Source organism: Canis aureus, chromosome 5 (assembly GCF_053574225.1).
Source record: "Canis aureus isolate CA01 chromosome 5, VMU_Caureus_v.1.0, whole genome shotgun sequence".
NCBI lineage: Eukaryota > Metazoa > Chordata > Mammalia > Carnivora > Canidae > Canis > Canis aureus.
Window position 1 is genome coordinate 81,439,843 of NC_135615.1, and position 17,490 is coordinate 81,457,332.

The window sequence follows — 17,490 nt, forward strand, 5'->3', positions numbered from 1 at the left end:
TGCACAGAAGGGAACGTCAAGTCCAGAGTGATTCCAGACTCGCCAATCCCCTCACTAAGTCACGCTGGCCCCCTGGCCTTGGATTTCCGTGTTTGTTGCACATCTGTTCTGTGTCTGATACTATGCAGAGCGCTTTGTGGTCAAGTCCGAGGCAAGAGGACAGAGTGAGAACAGGCTTCGGAGTTAAAAGTTCCCGAGTTCAGATCCTAGCTCTACAGTTTAGCTCTGTGACCTCAAGCACATTGTGTAACCTCTCTGCGCCTCGTTTTCTTGCCTGTGAAATGGGAATAGCTCATAGAGAGGTTGTAAGGATTACAAAATTTAAAAACCTAAGGGGGCACCTGCTGTTTTACACTGCGACCTGGAACAGGGCCTGGGGCAGAGTAACCACCCCCAAAATGTTGGCTACTCTCCTTATTGGGGCTTACCCCACACAGCGTGGACTCCAGTGCTGGCTGAAAGGGGGCAGGGGGTGGGGATGTTGGGTTGGGGGGTGAGGCTCTTGCAGTCAGACCCAGCTTCCTCCTCTGGGGCCTCGGACAGGTGATCTGGGCTCTGAGCCTCAGGCTGCTCATCCATAAAGTGGGGTAGCAGTTGCATGCCCTCTCCTGGGGTGGCTGTGAGGATTCATGGGGTGCCCCGTGCAAGTCACTCGCACAGAGGGCCCAGCACACAGAGCAGGGGCAAGGGGGGAGGTGTGACCCTGGGCTGCCCTATTCTCCCAGTTACTGTCCCTGGCACCGTCCCTGCCCCGGGCCCCAGAGTACAGTAGCCCCACAGGTGCAGAGAGAGCTCACTCTGCTTTCTGGGCCTTCTGGACGTCATTCCCAGGGCAACGACTCCCTGACCAGCGTGGATGTCTCTCTATCTCGGTGGAGAAGGTCCCCGGCCCATGGGCAGCCCAGACTCTTCCTCCCCGGAGATGCCGGCACCACGGGTTCAGGAGAGGGCTCCCCTACTGCAAACTGCCCGTGGCCAAGCCACATCGCAGAGGCCAGGCTCCTTCCTGACCCTCCTGGGCCACACACCAGTCCCGGGACGGGAGGCCGGGATCCCAGGGGACACCAATGAGCACTGCTTGAAAACCTACCTTCCACCAGGTACCACTTTATATACCTCTGCTTTACAGATGGGGAAACTGAGGCTCAGAGAGGGTAAATACCCTCTAAACCCTGGAGCACAAAAGACGAAAGCAGCAGAGCTGGGACGGGGACCAGATGCAGGACCACCGAGCACGCCTCCCCGCCTAGCCAGCAGGTGTATCCAAGTGTCCCGCTCATCCTCTCTCCCCCCAGCTCACACGCCGGGTAAATGGGGGCAATGCTGGCCCCGTGCACATCACTGGATTATTCGAGAAGGAAGAGGGCAAGGGGCTTTGAGTATGAGGAACAGGGACTGTGGGAAAATAGGAACTGCCTGCCCCCCCCCGCTCCCCCCACTAGCTGGAGCTGGAGGAACCCAGCTCAGACCCCAGCAGTCTGTTCCTCCAGCGAGCCGGTGTCCCCCAGCAGTGCGTCGGGGGCATCTGGCCTCTGCTCGAGCCCTTCTAGTGACAGGAGCTCACTCCGCCCGAGGCAGTCTGTTCCAACGAGCTGCAAGACCTCAGCCAAAAATCCCTCTCCCTGTCAATTCTACCCACAAATACCGGAGGGTACCCCAGCTGGGATAAGATCTTCCCTTCTTGAGCATGGTTATTATGCACGCTCCCTCCCCCGGCCCGGCCCAAGTCATCTCTTTCTGGGCCAAATATTTTACGGCCTCCAATCCACCCTCTTAGGATGAAAAGAATCATGGCGAAGATAAAGGTAGTATCAGTGACTAACACTTAATGAACACGTAACCGGCATCATCCTCCACCAGGACTCAGCAAACCGTGGCCCAAGGGCCAAATCTGGCTCACTGCCGGCTTTTACACGGCCTACGAGCCAAGAGTGGCTTTTGCACTTTTAAAGGGTTGGCGGGGGGGTGGGAGTGAAAAATCAGAAAAAGACGACTCTTTTGTGGCACATGAAAAGTATATGAAATTCAAATTGCAGGACCTATAAATAAAGTTTTATTGGCACACCGCCACGTCCATCATTTACATATTGTGTGTGGCTGCTTTCAAGTCACTGCGGCAGACTCGATGACTTTGGCAAACGACACGGCCCACAAAGCCCGAAATGTTTCCTATCTGGTCCTTTACAGAAGAAGTTTGCTGACTTACAGTCTGCACGTTCTGCACGTACCATCGCTATCCTACTAGCCTACGAGGAAGTTAGTACTACAGTCATTTCACAGACAAGGATGCAGGAGCTCAGAGATGTTAAGTAAATTGTCCGTGTCCCCCAGCCTCACCGGGTGGAATCAGGATTCGAACTCAAGCAGTTGGACTCCAATGTCTGCGCCTTACCCACTGCCCTATTCTTGTCACTGCCTGGGGCTGACAGCACCAGGGCAGTCACCCTTCTTCCCTGGGCCCTCTGGCTTCACCGTGCATGGTGGGAATGGCCAGAGCACCTGCTCGGCTATCACCGCCATAGCCCCTGCCAACCCTGTTGGCTCTTCTAGGCCTTTCCCAAGCACGCCCTAAAGAGGGCCAATAGACCCATTGCTCTCTGAAGACTACAGAACTGATCCACCAGCACCCTCCAAACCGGGAACCAGGAGCAGATGTGACGACGTCAACAGCTCTAACCAGAGGTCCCTACAAATTCCTGAGAGCCCACGGGCTTCAAAGTCCCGCCCGTGATCTTGCAAAGGTAGAAAGGAGAAGTCCCCGGGTCTGCGCCCCAGGTTAGAGAAATCTCAAGGCCACCCGCCCTCCTTTCCTCTCTCTCAAGGTAGCATGCCCCGTTGCCATGGAAACTAGGCTAGGCTGTGTCTGCACCAGGAAGGATTACAGACAGACGCAAGTCGGGCGCGGGGACTCCTATTCTGTGATTAAAGTTTCTCCAAGAGGTTTCTACTCCGCTGTTATTCCTCAGCTCAGATGCACATTATAAACCTCGGGCTCATCAATAAATACAAATCAATACATCTAGAAAGCAAATATTTGACTTTTATTTATATGCATATGAAACGTAGCTCTGTCTCACCCCGGCCAGAAGAAACCCAAACGAGCCAGTCAGCCCCTGGCGTTGCCGGCGGGTGACCCATTGCCGGTTTCGGCCCAGGACGCTGCTTTCATGGGTCCGCACGACGTTTTTCCCAAAAATGTATCAATGAGTTGCTAACCTTTACACTTTGAAAGATTTTGGAGCACAGCTCAGATTTCAGGCTTTTCTTAAAATAATCCAAAAATCGGGCAATAGCAGCCCTACGTAGTGACAGCTGCTTAGCCCGAAGCAGAAACTGCCACCGTAGGCAGGGCAGGGCCCCCCCATCCCAGTCCCCTCTACTCCCAGCATCCTCTTCCCTCCCGCACCTCACCCATTCACCCCTTTGTCTTCCCCGGAGGGTGGAGGGCCCCTGTAGGCGTCTGCATCCGTGACACCCCACCCCGAGTACCTCCACTCCCATTTTACTGATAGAAACACTGAGGCCTACGGAAAAGAAACACCTTGCCTCAGCTGCAACAGTGAATTCATGACAGGGCTGGCCTCCCAACGTCCAGGGCAGGACTCAGCTCAGACCTGTCTGGAAGGAAAGTCTAGAGCTTGGGTTAATATCTGTCAGCTACAAACGTGTCCAAGGTGAAAATTAGATTTTTCTGCTGACTCTAGTTTTGCCGGCTTTGTTCTAGCACTTCGCAGGAGGGAGGGAGGGTGGAAAAAAAGGAGAAAGTCTCCTCGGGCCGCTGCAGCCCCCTCCCCTCCCTGTAGTGGCCACGCCTGCCTGCCCACAGCCATGCTCCACGGTGCCCGAGAATACGGAGGGAGCAAACCAAGTGGGCTAAAGCGCAGAGAAGGTCAGCGGGCTGCCCGGCTTCACAGCTGATGATCCTGTAACCCGGACGAGTAGAGAATGGCAGCCGGGCCTGGGACCCAGCTCCCTGTCGGCTACTTGCTGGCTGTGTGACCTTGACCAAGTCACGTAACCTCTCGGACCCCTGTCTCTTTCTCTGTGCAGGAGGGGTGAGCAGCAGTACTACCGAGTAGGATTGCTGTGCAGGTCAGATAAGACCGCAACGAAACACTCAGTGGAGCGTAGGTACACAGTGGGTGCTCCCCCCATGCACTCCTCCCACCCCTCTTCCAGCCCAGCCAGACGCAGCCACCCTCCTAAGTCTGAACCCCTCTGACCCGGGTTCAGCACCACACTCGGCCTGTGGCTCCAGCAGCACTCCCCACTCCCTACCAGTGACTCACCAGCAGCTGTCCACCTCCACGAAAGCCAGCAGGCCCGCCCCAGCCTCCCTCCGTGACTCTCCTCGAGCAGGGAGCCTCACACGGAGTAGCCCTCCCCTCCCACCTCAAGACCCCCGGCCCTCGGGGCCCAGCCGGACCGGACCTAGCGCCGCTGCAACCTCCCCTGGGCCCGGAAGCCACTCCGAACTCCGCTCCGCCAATCACTTGGAGGACTCTAACATTCTGGGTGGGTAGACTCTGCCCTTGGCACCTCGAAGGTCAGGACAGCTCACACAGCTTTGAGGTCCTTGCAGGGGACAGCCCAGCACCCGTCCCCTCCTCCTTGGACACTGGCATACCCAAATGCCTTTGCAGGACCGACCTCCCCTCCAAAATGCACTCTTGGCGGGACTCTTGATCATGAGGCCCCACACACCTCCAAACCAGGGCTGGTCAAGTGGCCAAAACCCCGTCCATTAGATGCCTTCTCTCCCGGGACCCGGACTTCCAGACCTGCAGAATCACCCCAAGCCGGCTGGGGCCACCCATCCCCATGGGGTCTCAGACGACTTTTGGTTCCTGCTCTTTCCAGGCCAGTCCCCCAGCCAAGCCTCAGATTCTGCGAGCTGCCTCCTAATCACTTCCTTCCCTGCTGATGTCGGCCTTCTCTGCATCCCTATTCCCACGGTTTGCTCCCCCACCGCCCCCCCCAAAGAAACGAGCCCTCCCAGAATCTCTAAGCCTCACATCACATCCACGTGCACACCCAGCTCCCAGAACCAACCCCACAGACACCCGGTCTTGTTAGAGGGACTTTGGCACAGCCAGACACGCCACGACCCTCACGCCTTCAGGAAAAGGCCAAGCTGCCAGCTGATTAAGTAACAGGGCTTAGCTCCTCCCGGTGTCGGCCCACAGAATCCGAGTGAGCCCCCCACCCCCCCGAGAAGCCCCACGGGGCAGGGGTGGCTCTTGTCTGGGGAAAAAAAATAAAATAAAGGTAACAGATGGAACCGAGCAGATCACATAGAAAGCAGGTATTTCTGCAGATGCCAAAAATAGACAGTGAGCACCTGAGTCGGGTAAACACGGCGTGCGCGGGTCTCCATTCAACACGCCAAGAGCAGAGGGCCTCCGAAGCACCCGGGGGCTGGTGAACAAGGGCAGCGCCCCGGGGCCGGGGCACAGAAGCAGCCGAGCCCACGCCAGCACAAGCGCAGGCAAGGTCCAGCGGCCAGGGAAGGACACGCAGAAGTCAGCCGGACAAGGAAGGGTCAAGAGGAGAGATTTCCAAGAAGAGGCTCCCTACAACCACCCTGGTCAAAGCAGCCGGTATCATCTCTCCCCTAGACCACCTCGATGGCCTCTGCACTGTCCCTCTGCCTCTGCCTCACCCCAACAGCCTGTCCTCAACAGGGGGAGCCAGATCATGTCATTCCCTCGGGGAGCAGGGTGCAGGGGGAGGGATGCACTCAAATACACCCCCCACCATCACCACCACCAGCAACTCTCCATCCAGCTTTCTGACCTTACCTCCTACCACCCTCCGCACAGGTCCTCAAGCGTGCCTTACACAGACCTACCGCAGGGCCTTTGCACACGCCGCTCCCTGCGCCTGGACTCTCTTCCCCATGTTGCTCTCACGCTTCCCTCCCGTCTCTGCTTAGCCCATCCCTGACCCCACTGGCTATCACTCGACATCCCCTTTCCGTTCATTTTCCTCCCGAGCTCTCCCAATCTGAATCTGCAGCATTTGTCTGCTTGTGATTTGTCTCCCTCAACTGGAACCGGAACTCCACGGGGGTGGGAAATTTGTTCTGTTCAGGACTGAATCCCTAACACCCAGAACAATGCTTGGCAACGACCGGGGGCCCGTAAATAAGGCTGAGTGAGCGAATGAGTGAGGAACGAATGAGTGAATGCGTGAGGGAACCAATGGGCTAATGAGCAAGAAACGCACGTCCAGGATGCTGGCTGGTTAGGAGCTCGGCGCTGCAGACCGCCTGGGCTCCAGGCTAGGCTCTATCACCTCCCGGCTCCCTGCCCCCTGGCAGCACCCCCTCCCTGGGCTGCAGGTCCCTCGTCTGTAAGTTGGGGGCCGTGGCGGGTGGCCAGGAGGTACAATGCGCCCCCACTTACAAGGCGAGACCACAGCACCTGTAGGCCGTGAGTGCCCGAGGTCATGATTTTCCCTTTTATTACTGTTCTTGCGTGACAGGCTTGAGCCAGGTGGCAGGGTCGTCAGGAGGGCCCCTGCGGCAGGGCCGCTGAGCGGGGGGATGGGGACGGCGAGAGAACACGGGGGTCCACGCGGCACAGCCTCCCCGCACGTGCAGCCACTCCACCTGACCGGGCCGGGTCCCGGGGGGCTGCCGCGAGGCTCCAGGCCGGACCAGGGATGCGAACACAACCCCGGGGAGGACGGTGAGCAACGCGTCCCGCTCGTGAGTCCTCGCTGCGTGTGTGAGCAAGCCCAGGAGTCAAAAAGCCAGAGTTCAAAGGTGACGCCGCCGACACACGCGGCGAAGCACCAGCTCCCTTCGGAGATGTCAGCGATGCCTCCGAACCCTCAATTACAAGGGCAGGGAGCGTTCCCGCTGCTCACACTTCGGTCACAATATCACCCGAGAGCTGTGGGTTGTGCAGGGAAATTATAGTAATTACTCCGCAGGAGGGCTGGCTGCGCGAACTCGGGCGGATCTCAAACCTGGGGTGAGCTCCAGCGCCCTGGGAGCTGAGGGAGCAAGCCCGGGGGGACCTCTGCCTCGCCCCGGGGCCCCGGGGAGCGACGCCCGTGTCACTTCGAGAGCTCACAACTGCTGCTAAGCCAGGCGGGCAGGAGGAGAGCCTCACGGCTGAGGACACAGGCATCATGTTGGGGGCAGCTGCACCCACCACGAGCCAGACCTCACCTGGCAGGGCAGGAGACACAGGACATTTACACATGCTGTGAGGTAAGCAGGGACGACGGGGTGCGTAGAGGTGGCCCTTGGCTCAGGGCAGAGCCTCCAAAGGGGCGAAACTAGGGCTGGTGGTGGGGAGCCGGCCACGGAGAGGGGCAGATCCATCGCGTGAGCCCTGCCTCCTGCCAGCCCCTGCCCTGGCCACTGGGAGACCACCGTGAACTAAAGGGGATGAGAACCCCCAGCCCCAGGGACCAGGACCGACCAGGACAGGCGGCTGTCACCTGTCACACCCTCTGCACAGCCCCGGGCTCGCTGCCCTTTACCTGCTGCTTTTCACAGCCGGTGCTCAAGGGAAGGTAAGTGCTTAGCAGAGCGAGTGGAGAAATATTTAACTAGATCAAAGCCCTTCTCCATCCCCAAGTCACCCATGGGCCACCGTGCTGCCACCGAGCAAGACACAGAGGTGACCTGCTCTGAACCTGGCCACCTGGGCTAAGTGGAAGAAGGGGGAGGACCGGAGATCCAGGCACTGAAATGCCTGCTTCTGATTCCATCTCCTGTAAGGAGCAGAGAATTCAAGGCTCAAGGGATCGTGATCTGATAGGTGGAAGCCCCTCAGAGGCCTCCCAGGCCAGCCCCTCCCACCTGACAACGGTCCTCTCTGTCCACCAGAACAATGGCCATCGGCCCCTGCTTGAATACTCCCCACAACGGGATGCTCACCACCTCACTAGAAAGCCCATCACGCCATGAGGCAGGCTGGCCCACTCCTGCTGCAAAGTTCTCACTTGGGAACCCAGTCCTGCCCTTTGACCCCACAGAATAAGGCTGATCCTTGCATCATCTGACTGAAGGGGCGTCACGGGAGGAACGTCCCGTCAGGTTACCGTAAGGATTAAATGAAATAAGGCGCACACAGGGGCCGTGCCCAGAGCCAGCAAACGTCAAGGGCTTGAGGCATTTAGCTGCATCAACCAGAGGCCACGGGAGTGGAGGGCAGGGCGTAGGCAGGTCACGAGGCCTTGGAAGCTGGGGGCAAGTCTGACGGTTGGTCCTCAGAACCGCTGTGGGGGGCGTCCCTCCACTTCTCTCACGGAGGTGGCAGGGCTTCGGGGTGCAGGTGGCCCCACAAATAAATGGCCACGCCCTAGAACAGACCAGAACTCAGCAGCCCCCATCCCACCGCTCACAGCGACACCAAAGTCTCCACGGGGCGGCTCTTCCCCGGTGCGATCTGCACACCATCCAGCGCCGTCCTGGGCTGCGGACGGGGCCACAGAGCGTGAGCAGAGCGGCCACAGCCGTCCCCAGGAGCCCAAGACAAAAGCCAGGAAGGGAGAGGAGGCTGCGGCCTCACGTGGGTGAGACAAGGAGGGGAGGCCGCCCGGGGCCTCGGGCTGGGTGCACAGGGGGCCGTCAGGAGGCCGAGCCCCTGGAAAGCCAGAGGGACCTTCAGGAAGGAGGACCTCAGGGTCACCCCCAAGGCCTGGCCCAGAGCCACCCACCAAGGGGAGGCCCAGCCAGAGGCCTGAGCACATGTCGAGGGGCCAGTCCTTCCGCGAGCCCTGCCCTTGGCTCCCCCACCTTACGCAGCCGCACCCACGTGGCTGTTTCCATCCTCTGCCCTCTGGGTCTGGGACACGTCATCAAAAACGGTGACGGCCACGATGGGAGGCACAGAGGACCCCCTGTCTCATTTAACCCTGGTGGCCACACTGAGGTTACCCTCTGCGCTTAGCAATGGGGAAACTGAGTCTCAGACTGACCATCAGCCGGCGAGGCGTGGAGCTCGGGCTCAAAGTTCCCCCAGGGCAGACACCCACCTCTGCACACACTATACGTTGTCAGCTCCAAGGCTCCCAGCCCCTCATTCTTGGTGGGGTTGGGGGACGAGGGGACATTAAGGATCATTTTGCCCTAAGCCCTCTTGTGCCCAGGGCATGCGCACGAACCCATAAGTCTTAGGAACCCTCCCGTGGAGAAGGCCTCTGGCTAATGAAGCAGGCAGAGGAAAATGTAACCAGCCCCTTAGGATACCTCTCCAGGCAGCAGAGGGATTCACGGCTCCCCCCTCCTTCCGGGAGGGAAGTCACCAGACCCCCTTCTTCGCAGGTTGGAAGCAAGAGACCCTGGAAGGCACAGAGAGGGGTCCAGGTCCTTCATCCAGGGTTCAGCGCTAGGGAAGGGAGGGCAGCGTGGGGCACTGGTGGGGGGGCCCTCCGAGCTCCCTGGGGCTCCCCATGCCTGGGCCGGGGGGAGCCCGGGCGCACAGGACCCAAGCCTCCCTGGGTTTGAAATAGGAAAAGCATGGGATGGGGGCATAGACATGTGACCAGGAGGGAACCAGCGATGTCATCTGCTCAGGGGGCCCTCCCGAAGACCCCCGCACCCCCTCCCCAGCCCCACATAACACCTAGTGCTTCTACGGCCCAGCCTCAGGGCGCTGAGCGCTGAGAAATCTTTCTGTGCCTGGGTTTGCTTGCCGATCGTCTGTCTCCCCGCCCAAGCAGAGGCGCCAGGAGGGCTGGCTTCTGGCCGTCCTCGGGTCTCCTGCCCCTGGCACGGCATCTGGCGGGAGAGGGCACGGTTCGATGAGGAAGTGCTGACTGCGGCACAATGACAGGAAGTGTGAGCGCTGCGGCCCGACACCAGCTGGACCTGCTGCACCAGCCCAGACTCCTAAACCCGGTTCATCACGGGTAAAATCAGGACAGCTGACGGCTATGTCTCCATCCTGCCCCCCAAGGAGGTGGGACCTGGGGAAGGGTTCGGGGGAACAGAGGATCGGGGAGCACCAGTGACCGGGGGCCGTGCCCAGGCCCGCCGCCGACGTCATGCTACCCAGGCAGGAACGAAACCGGCCCAAATCCCACTGTTGTCCCGGAGCCCACAGGCACCTTTCCTGGGTACCCACCCCATCACGGGGCAGGGGAGGCTTCCAGGACCTCAGCTGGCTCCAGCCCCAAAAGCCTCCCCTCCGCAGAGGTCTCGGTCTTCAGACACAGGAGCCTGAAGCAAGGCACATGCCTCCCAGCCCTTCTCCTCTTCTGACCCGAAGAGGCGAGCGAGGGGCCAGCCCCATGCTCATTCCATTGTCACCGGACCCTGCGAGTCAGCCTTATCAACCCCACTCACAGGGAGGGAAACTGAGTCCCCAGAGGTCAGGGTCCTGCCCAGGCCACACGGCCAGCAGCACAGCCGGAAGCCCGCTGGTCCCCTCCGCAGCTGATGGAGTGAGCAGGTTGTCAGGGAGGACCCAGAGGCCAGGGACACTCCAGGAGGCCTCCCCCAGGGGTGCCACTGGGCCAGGGGGCTCAGCTCCTCGTGCAAACCTAGCCCCCCGGCTCGGCCAGCCCCCTGCCCACCTCCCCTCAGCCCCAGGCCTGTGGCTCCAGAGTCAGACACCAGGGACCTCCAGGCCCCAGTGCAAACCACCGCTGGTGGTCACGCCTGGACCTCCTGGCCGGGAGAAGGGGTCTCGGGAGCATTCCCTACCCCGGGCACAGCCATCCCAGGAAATTCGGACGGCCCCGGCCATACATGTGGGCTGTTCATTCTGGGGAATGAACGTGTGGCCAGCTGTGGGGGCCCAGGCACACGCTGTGGTTTTAAAGGGTCCGAGGGGTTGGGGGGACTGGTTTGTGTTTGCCGGGCAGGTGGACAGGGCAGCTGAGGAGGGACAGAGCAGCCATGAGAGGACCCCCCCCTCCCGCCCAGCAGCTAGGAGACTGGTGCCTCCAGGCGCTCAGGCCGCAGAGCCCCACGATCGAGGGTCTGGACCCTGAGAACCCCTCTCTCCGGGGAGGCGTAGTTCACCTCCACCCTCAGTCCTGGGAACTCAGTTATGTCTGAGTCCCTTCCAGCAAGACCGCCCACCTCACTGGCCCTCTGCAGCCCCCGGAACCCCGGGAGTCACCCCCAAAGTACAGTCTTGTGTTAAGCATCAGAAATAAGATGAAGAGGGATGCCAGGGTGGCTCAGTTGGTTGAGCATCTGCCTTCAGCTCAGGTCATGATCCCGGGGTCCTGGGATTGAGCCCTGCATGGGCTCCCTGGTCGGAGGGGAGTCTGCTTCTCCCTCTCTCTCTGCCCATCCCCGCTGCTCATGTGCTCGCGCGCTCTCTCTCTCTCTCCAAATAAATTTTTTTTTAATCTTTTTTTTTTTAAAAAAAGAGAAAGAAGATGAAAAAGGGAGTAGACTTCTAAGTCTGTCCCTTCCACGAAAGCAGGAGTACCTGGGATCCAGGTGACCTCACATGAGCCCCTCAGCCCTGCCCCCCAAGTCCTCCTGCCCACAAGGTCACCTCCGTCCCCAGATGTTGAGGGGATTGAAACAAGCCAAGCACTAGAGGAAAGCTGTATATTGGTAGCAGAAGGATGCCAGGCCCACATTTCCAAAAATCTTCCCGCCCAGTGTTCCTTTGGGCTGGACCCCTGGTAATGAACTGTCCCATGTGAAAGACAAGCAATGGAGGCTCAGACCTTACGTGAACTGGTCCCCCCAAGACAGCAAGAACCTGGCCCAGAGCGCTCGCTGCTCTGTCCGGAAGCCTGGTTCGGCCCCCAGAGGAAGAAAGGAGAGGAGCAGAGAAAGCAGAAACGCATCCATCAAACGCCTGCAGTGTGCCAGACACCGTCCCAGGCCCTTTGCCTCCAGGATCTTCCTAAATGCCACGATGATCCCCGCGCTGCAAATACAACGCCCCTCCTCTTCCTCCCTCTGCAGAGAAGGGCCCACTCTCAGGGGCCCGACCCCCTCCCTTTCAGACCCCACGGGGCCGGGCCCACTCTGATCAGGACATCTGCAATCTTACTTAAAAGTCACCACTCCACATAATTAGAGGCACTTACCCCCTCAGATCCATCCTTCTCTTCCGATCACTTTTATAGCCAGTAATAACTCTTGAAAATTCCTCAACAGATGGAAATTTTATTTGACTAATCATGGCTGTTTGACTAGCTGAGGTGCAGTGGCTCAGGGCTCCGTCTGGTAGGGCGCCCACCGAGGTGACTGTCAGGGGGCTGGGCAGAGAGCCCCGAACCCAGGGCCACCTGGAGGGTCCACTTCTCAGAGGGAAGGCAGAGGAGGGCATCCGAAAGTGCCAGGTGCTGGGCAGCACCGGGCAGCACTGGGCAGATGGGCCCCACCCCTCTAGGCCCTCGGGCTCTAGATACATGATGGTTGGAGCCAGGGAGAAACTGGGACATCCTGGCTTAAGCACCCAATAATGCATGTCGGCTGCTACCCACCATGCACTGACTCCACGCCAGCCCTGTGCCAAGTGCCCACACGCATTATCCCACCCGGTCCTGCCAACAATCCTATGGACGCATGAGAACGTTCCCATTTCACAGATTCGCAGATGATGGAGCAAAGTCACAGGCCCAGAGTCACTAGGCTGAGCTGGCACTTCCATGTGGGGAGTTGAGAGCTGCTGCCCCTCCCCCCGCTCACCCAGGGCCAAGAGATCCTTCTAGAACCCACACAGAATTTTGCCACTGCTATAATAAAAATAAAAAATAAATAATAAATAAGTAAAAATTAAAAAATAAAAAATCAGGCCCACAAAACTCCCAGTAACCCTGCAGCACCCGCCAGGTAAAATGAAAGCCCCTTGGCCTGGCCTTCACAAAGAAACCCCATTCCAAGTATCTATGCAAGAAATATAAACATATTACACCGAAAGGCTGGTCCACTGGAGAATATGCAGAGCAAATTATTCATAACAGCCCCAAACTGGAAATACCATCGTGAAAATGGATGAACAAACGATGATTTATCACACGCAAGGTGAATCCCTTTGCAACCAATCGGGAAGAGAAGCCACATGGTAATTTGGTTTTTTTTTTTAATTCTTTTTTTTAAATAGATTTTATTTATTTATGAAAGACACACACAGAGAGAGAGAGAGAGAGAGGCAGAGACACAGGCAGAGGGAGAAGCAGGCTCCATGCAGGGAGCCCGAGGTGGGACTCGATCCCGGGTCTCCAGGATCACACCCTGGGCTGAAGGTGGTGCTAAACCGCTGAGCCACCGGGGCTGCCCCACATGGTAATTTGAATGGGAAAAGTTCCATATAAAGAATATAGCTATAATCCAAGACTCGATTAACAAAGGACTGGCTAGGAAAAGGATTAAAGAAAAGTCTAGAGAATAGTATCAAGGAGGAATCCCTCTGGGCCTGACATGGAGCCACTAGGGAGCCACTCTTCTCCTCTCCAACCTGGGCTGAAGAGAGCCCCCCAAGGAAGCATCCCGCAGGCCCAGGCTGAGAGGAGCCCCTCAAGGCAGAGCTAGAACCCCCAAGGCAGTGCACACGCATGCACACGCACACGCACACGCACACGCACACACACACTCCCTCCAGGACGGCCATCCAGACGTTGCTGAACAAGACCTGGCTGCGGCCCACCACATGGCAAGCATTTGGCCTCGTGCCACACCTGCGGAACTTGCTAGAAACCCACCCTGAGGCACTTACCAGAGATCTGCCCGTGCACCGGGGGGAGGGCGATACCACAAAAGCCACCTCTGGTGAGACACCTCACGACAGAACCGCCTCCAGAGCGGTGCCAGGGGAGCTGCGGGCCCCGGGGAGCTGCAGGAGCCTGGGAGCAGCCCAGCCAGGAAGCAGGGCCCTGAGCTGCCGCATGGGCTCCGGGGCGCCCTCTACTGACCCAGCCCAGCAGGCTGGCGGGGGAGGAAGCTTAAAGGGCCCAGATCCATTTCCATGCAGCAGGCAGGAAGGGTGGTCTGGAGCTCCCGCACACCACAACTCCGTGGTTCTCCCCAGGAAGACACAGCTCCCATCCGTATAGCTTCCCTTAAATGAAACTAACAGCCCCAGAAGTCACCACTGACTGTATTTATTACTCCTCGGACCCCGTCACAGTTCCACGGGATTTTCTGTCACCTAACGACAAAATCATAAAATCCGCTTCCCAAAACTTGTGTGTAAAATAAAAATGGAAAGGGGAGAGAACGGTTCATCGTTAAATACATTTAGGTATTGTCATTACTCGTTCGGGAACTGGGGGGGGCGGTGACCTGGGAGTGGGGTCCATGGGCCGACTGGACCCCTGTGTGTCAGGCTCCACCTTCTATTATCTGACTCCCATAAACCCCAATTTGAGTCCTGGGCCAGAGTGGCACTGTGGGTCCCTGACCCGTCTGCCTATTTCCTTTGCCCCAGTCCACAGTCACTTGGATAAATGACCCCAGGTCCCTTTGGGGAGTTTGGAGGGATATTTAAACTAAGGACTTGCAACAACGATAAGGCTTCTTCCTCAAGGGGACCTGGCCTCCCAAGGGCCTCCTAAGGTCGTGAGCTGCCTTAGACGTGGAAACTGCAGGAGAGGCAGAGGCTGTCTTGGCGATGCACGTCAGGCGTTGGCTACCAGACCCAGACCTTTTTATGTCATATACATCAAGCAGCACTGCAGTGGGCTGTAATTCATTTCATTCCCGGGACACTGTGACTTACTAGCCACTATCAAAATCCCTATGGGCCCAGGCGTTCTGATTGCCCATCCATCCTTGCTGCCTTGCAGGAGACGTGCCCACCTTGCCCTTGGCAGTGACATGCTGCCCCTTGGTCTCTGCAACTCCAGCCTGCCCTTATGCCCACTGCAATCAGGGAGCCCATCTCAGTGGAGGCAGCCTCTCAAGTCATGTCCCGCCTGCAAAAGAGAGAAGCCATGGAGCGTTTCGTGGATGCTCCCCTCACTCATCTCCATGCCGCCGTCTTCTGCTGCTTTTTATGGAACATAGTGGGCAGGGGGGTGAGGGGGTGCAGATCGCACGTAATACGTCCAGCCCAGCAATCCTGTCTCCCCACACCTTTGGACTCCCTCTTCCCCATCATGACGTCACGGCTTCATTAACCTTAGGCCACTATTGGGTCCAAATGTCAGTTAATCAACCAAGTAAGCTGTTAGAGCCACCGCCAGCGGCACATGCTAATAACCGAATCCAAAATCTCCAGGAAGTGCATCCGTGACAATTAATTCTACCCAACACAGTGTTATTATCCTGCCCTCTTTGGTCTAAAATCCTTAAAATCCACTCCTACACGGGGCCCCCAGAATTCTGTTGACCTGTATTAGCGAAGCCCTGCAGTGCTTTGGATTCTTCCTCTCGTGTCCTAGTGTGTCACTGCCACCATGCGGAGATTTGGCCCTTGTCAGAGGTTAGTGACAATAGAGGCAGTTTTGGTTAAGTCTCGAGGAGAATGAGCAACCCCTCTCAAGATACCTGCCCCCGCTGAGGTCATCACAGGGTTTTTACACAGAGGGGAAACAGCTTCCTCAGACATGGGTGGAAAGGCCACCACCTCCAATAAGGGGGGGTGGTTGGCTTGGAGCCACGTGGGGTTTATGATGGTCAGTTTCACCAGGAGCCAACAGATGTCCCCGTTCTGTGTTTCAGGGTCCCTTTCTTTCCCAACCAATGCCCTAATTTTCACACGAGAGTTCTGTCAAGATGTGAATTCCATTGTGGTTGTAATTCAGCAACCAACACAATTCAATTTTATGTTTGATTTCCAGAAAATACCAGCCCTGCAGCTGTAAAAATAATAATAATAATAAGACCTGTAAAGACTGTCATGACAGCTCTCTAGTCCTGGGACTGTGACTATGAGCTGAGCCAACGGACCTGCACTTGTCATCTCCTCTCTGCAAGCTCTAGAGCCCTCAAAAGGATCCATCTCACCCCTGCAGTCCTTATGGTCATCACCACTGCCATTAGCAGCCAAGGGAAGCATCACTCTGGCTCCCAAGGGACGTGCCTTGGTGGCACTCCAGCTCAATCACCTGGGGGTGATAGCCTGGTTAATTACAGGGCCACTGCATACCTTGGGGGACGCGCACCCTGCCTCCCATCGGCAAGTCGCTCAGCACCGTGTTCCAGCCCACGGAAAACCAGTCCACAAATCTCATCTCTGCAGACCAATCTCCTGGTACCACTGCTGACACCAATTCTACGCTAGTTTGGGTATAATCAAGAAAAAGGAACCACACAGTAATTCCAACAGGGAAAGTTCCACATGAAAAATTAGCTTCTAACAGGGGATTAAATGAATGTGGCCTTGGCTAATAAAGAATAAAGAGAACTGTAATTAATGTAAGAATAGCAGCTAAGGGAGCGGCTACAACCCACAGAGCTGAGGTAGAGCCCCCTGAGGAAGAGACCCCACCCAGGGCTGGGGTAGAGCCCCTAAGAATGCCACCCTCCACTCCAGGAACAGCTCCTGGGGGCTTTGGTAAGACCCTCAAAGATGAGTGAGGGTCCCCCCCCCAACAGAGGTGAAATATCAAGAAAGAGTCCCCTAGGGCTGAGGTAAAGACCCCAAGAAAAATCCCCCCTATTCAGGGGCCAAGAGAGACCCCCCCCGCAAAGAAGAGTCTCTCAGGAAGAGACCCTCCCCCACATCAGGCTGAGATAGAGTCCTCAAGAAGGATTCCCCTACCCTGGGCTGAAATTGAGCATAAAACCACCCAAAAAGAGGTTTTATGGGGGGTGAGATAGACCCCCCTCAAAGAGGAGCTCCTCCCCCCCAGAGCTGAGGAAGAGCCCCCCTCACCCAGGACTGATATAGAGCCTCAAAGAAGAGAGCCCTAGGGCCGATAGAGACCTCCACACACAAAAAGAGACCCCCCCCCACCATGAGACTGAGCTACCTCCCCCTCAAGGAGAAACTCCCACCGGGGCTGACACAGGCCCCCAATAGAGTCCCCTCCTCAGGCTGAAGAAAACTTCGCAAGGAAAAGCCCGTGAGCTAAGGAAGGGTCCCCCAAAGTACACACACTCCCTCCAGGACGGCCATCCAGACGTTGCTGAACAAGACCTGGCTGCGGCCCACCACATGGCAAGCATTTGGCCTCGTGCCACACCTGCGGAACTTGCTAGAAACCCACCCTGAGGCACTTACCAGAGATCTGCCCGTGCACCGGGGGGAAGGCGATACCACAAAAGCCACCTCTGGTGAGACACCTCACGACAGAACCGCCTCCAGAGCGGTGCCAGGGGAGCTGCGGGCCCCGGGGAGCTGCAGGAGCCTGGGAGCAGCCCAGCCAGGAAGCAGGGCCCTGAGCTGCCGCATGGGCTCCGGGGCGCCCTCTACTGACCCAGCCCAGCAGGCTGGCGGGGGAGGAAGCTTAAAGGGCCCAGATCCATTTCCATGCAGCAGGCAGGAAGGGTGGTCTGGAGCCTGATGGTGATCGAGGAGAAGCAGCATCCAAAGAAATACGGCTCAGCAATGAAAAAGAAGGAACCACTGATACGTGGACTCATCTTCTAGATGATTAGGTCGAATG

At 57.7% G+C, this 17,490-nt stretch overlaps 1 protein-coding gene across 2 annotated transcripts in view; it reads right to left on the reverse strand.

Annotated features, from left to right (window-relative positions):
* Positions 1–17,278, reverse strand: part of ACTL8 (actin like 8) — a 64,571-nt gene extending 47,293 nt beyond the window's left edge. The window contains exon 1 of one of the 2 annotated variants that reach the window (XM_077899410.1): positions 17,106–17,278. The gene's annotated coding sequence lies outside the window, so the exon portion shown is untranslated. Of the gene's footprint in view, positions 1–13,655; positions 13,837–17,105 lie in introns of those variants that run through there. The other variant, XM_077899409.1, reaches the window with a different exon arrangement.
* Between the last annotated feature and the right edge of the window lie 212 nt (positions 17,279–17,490).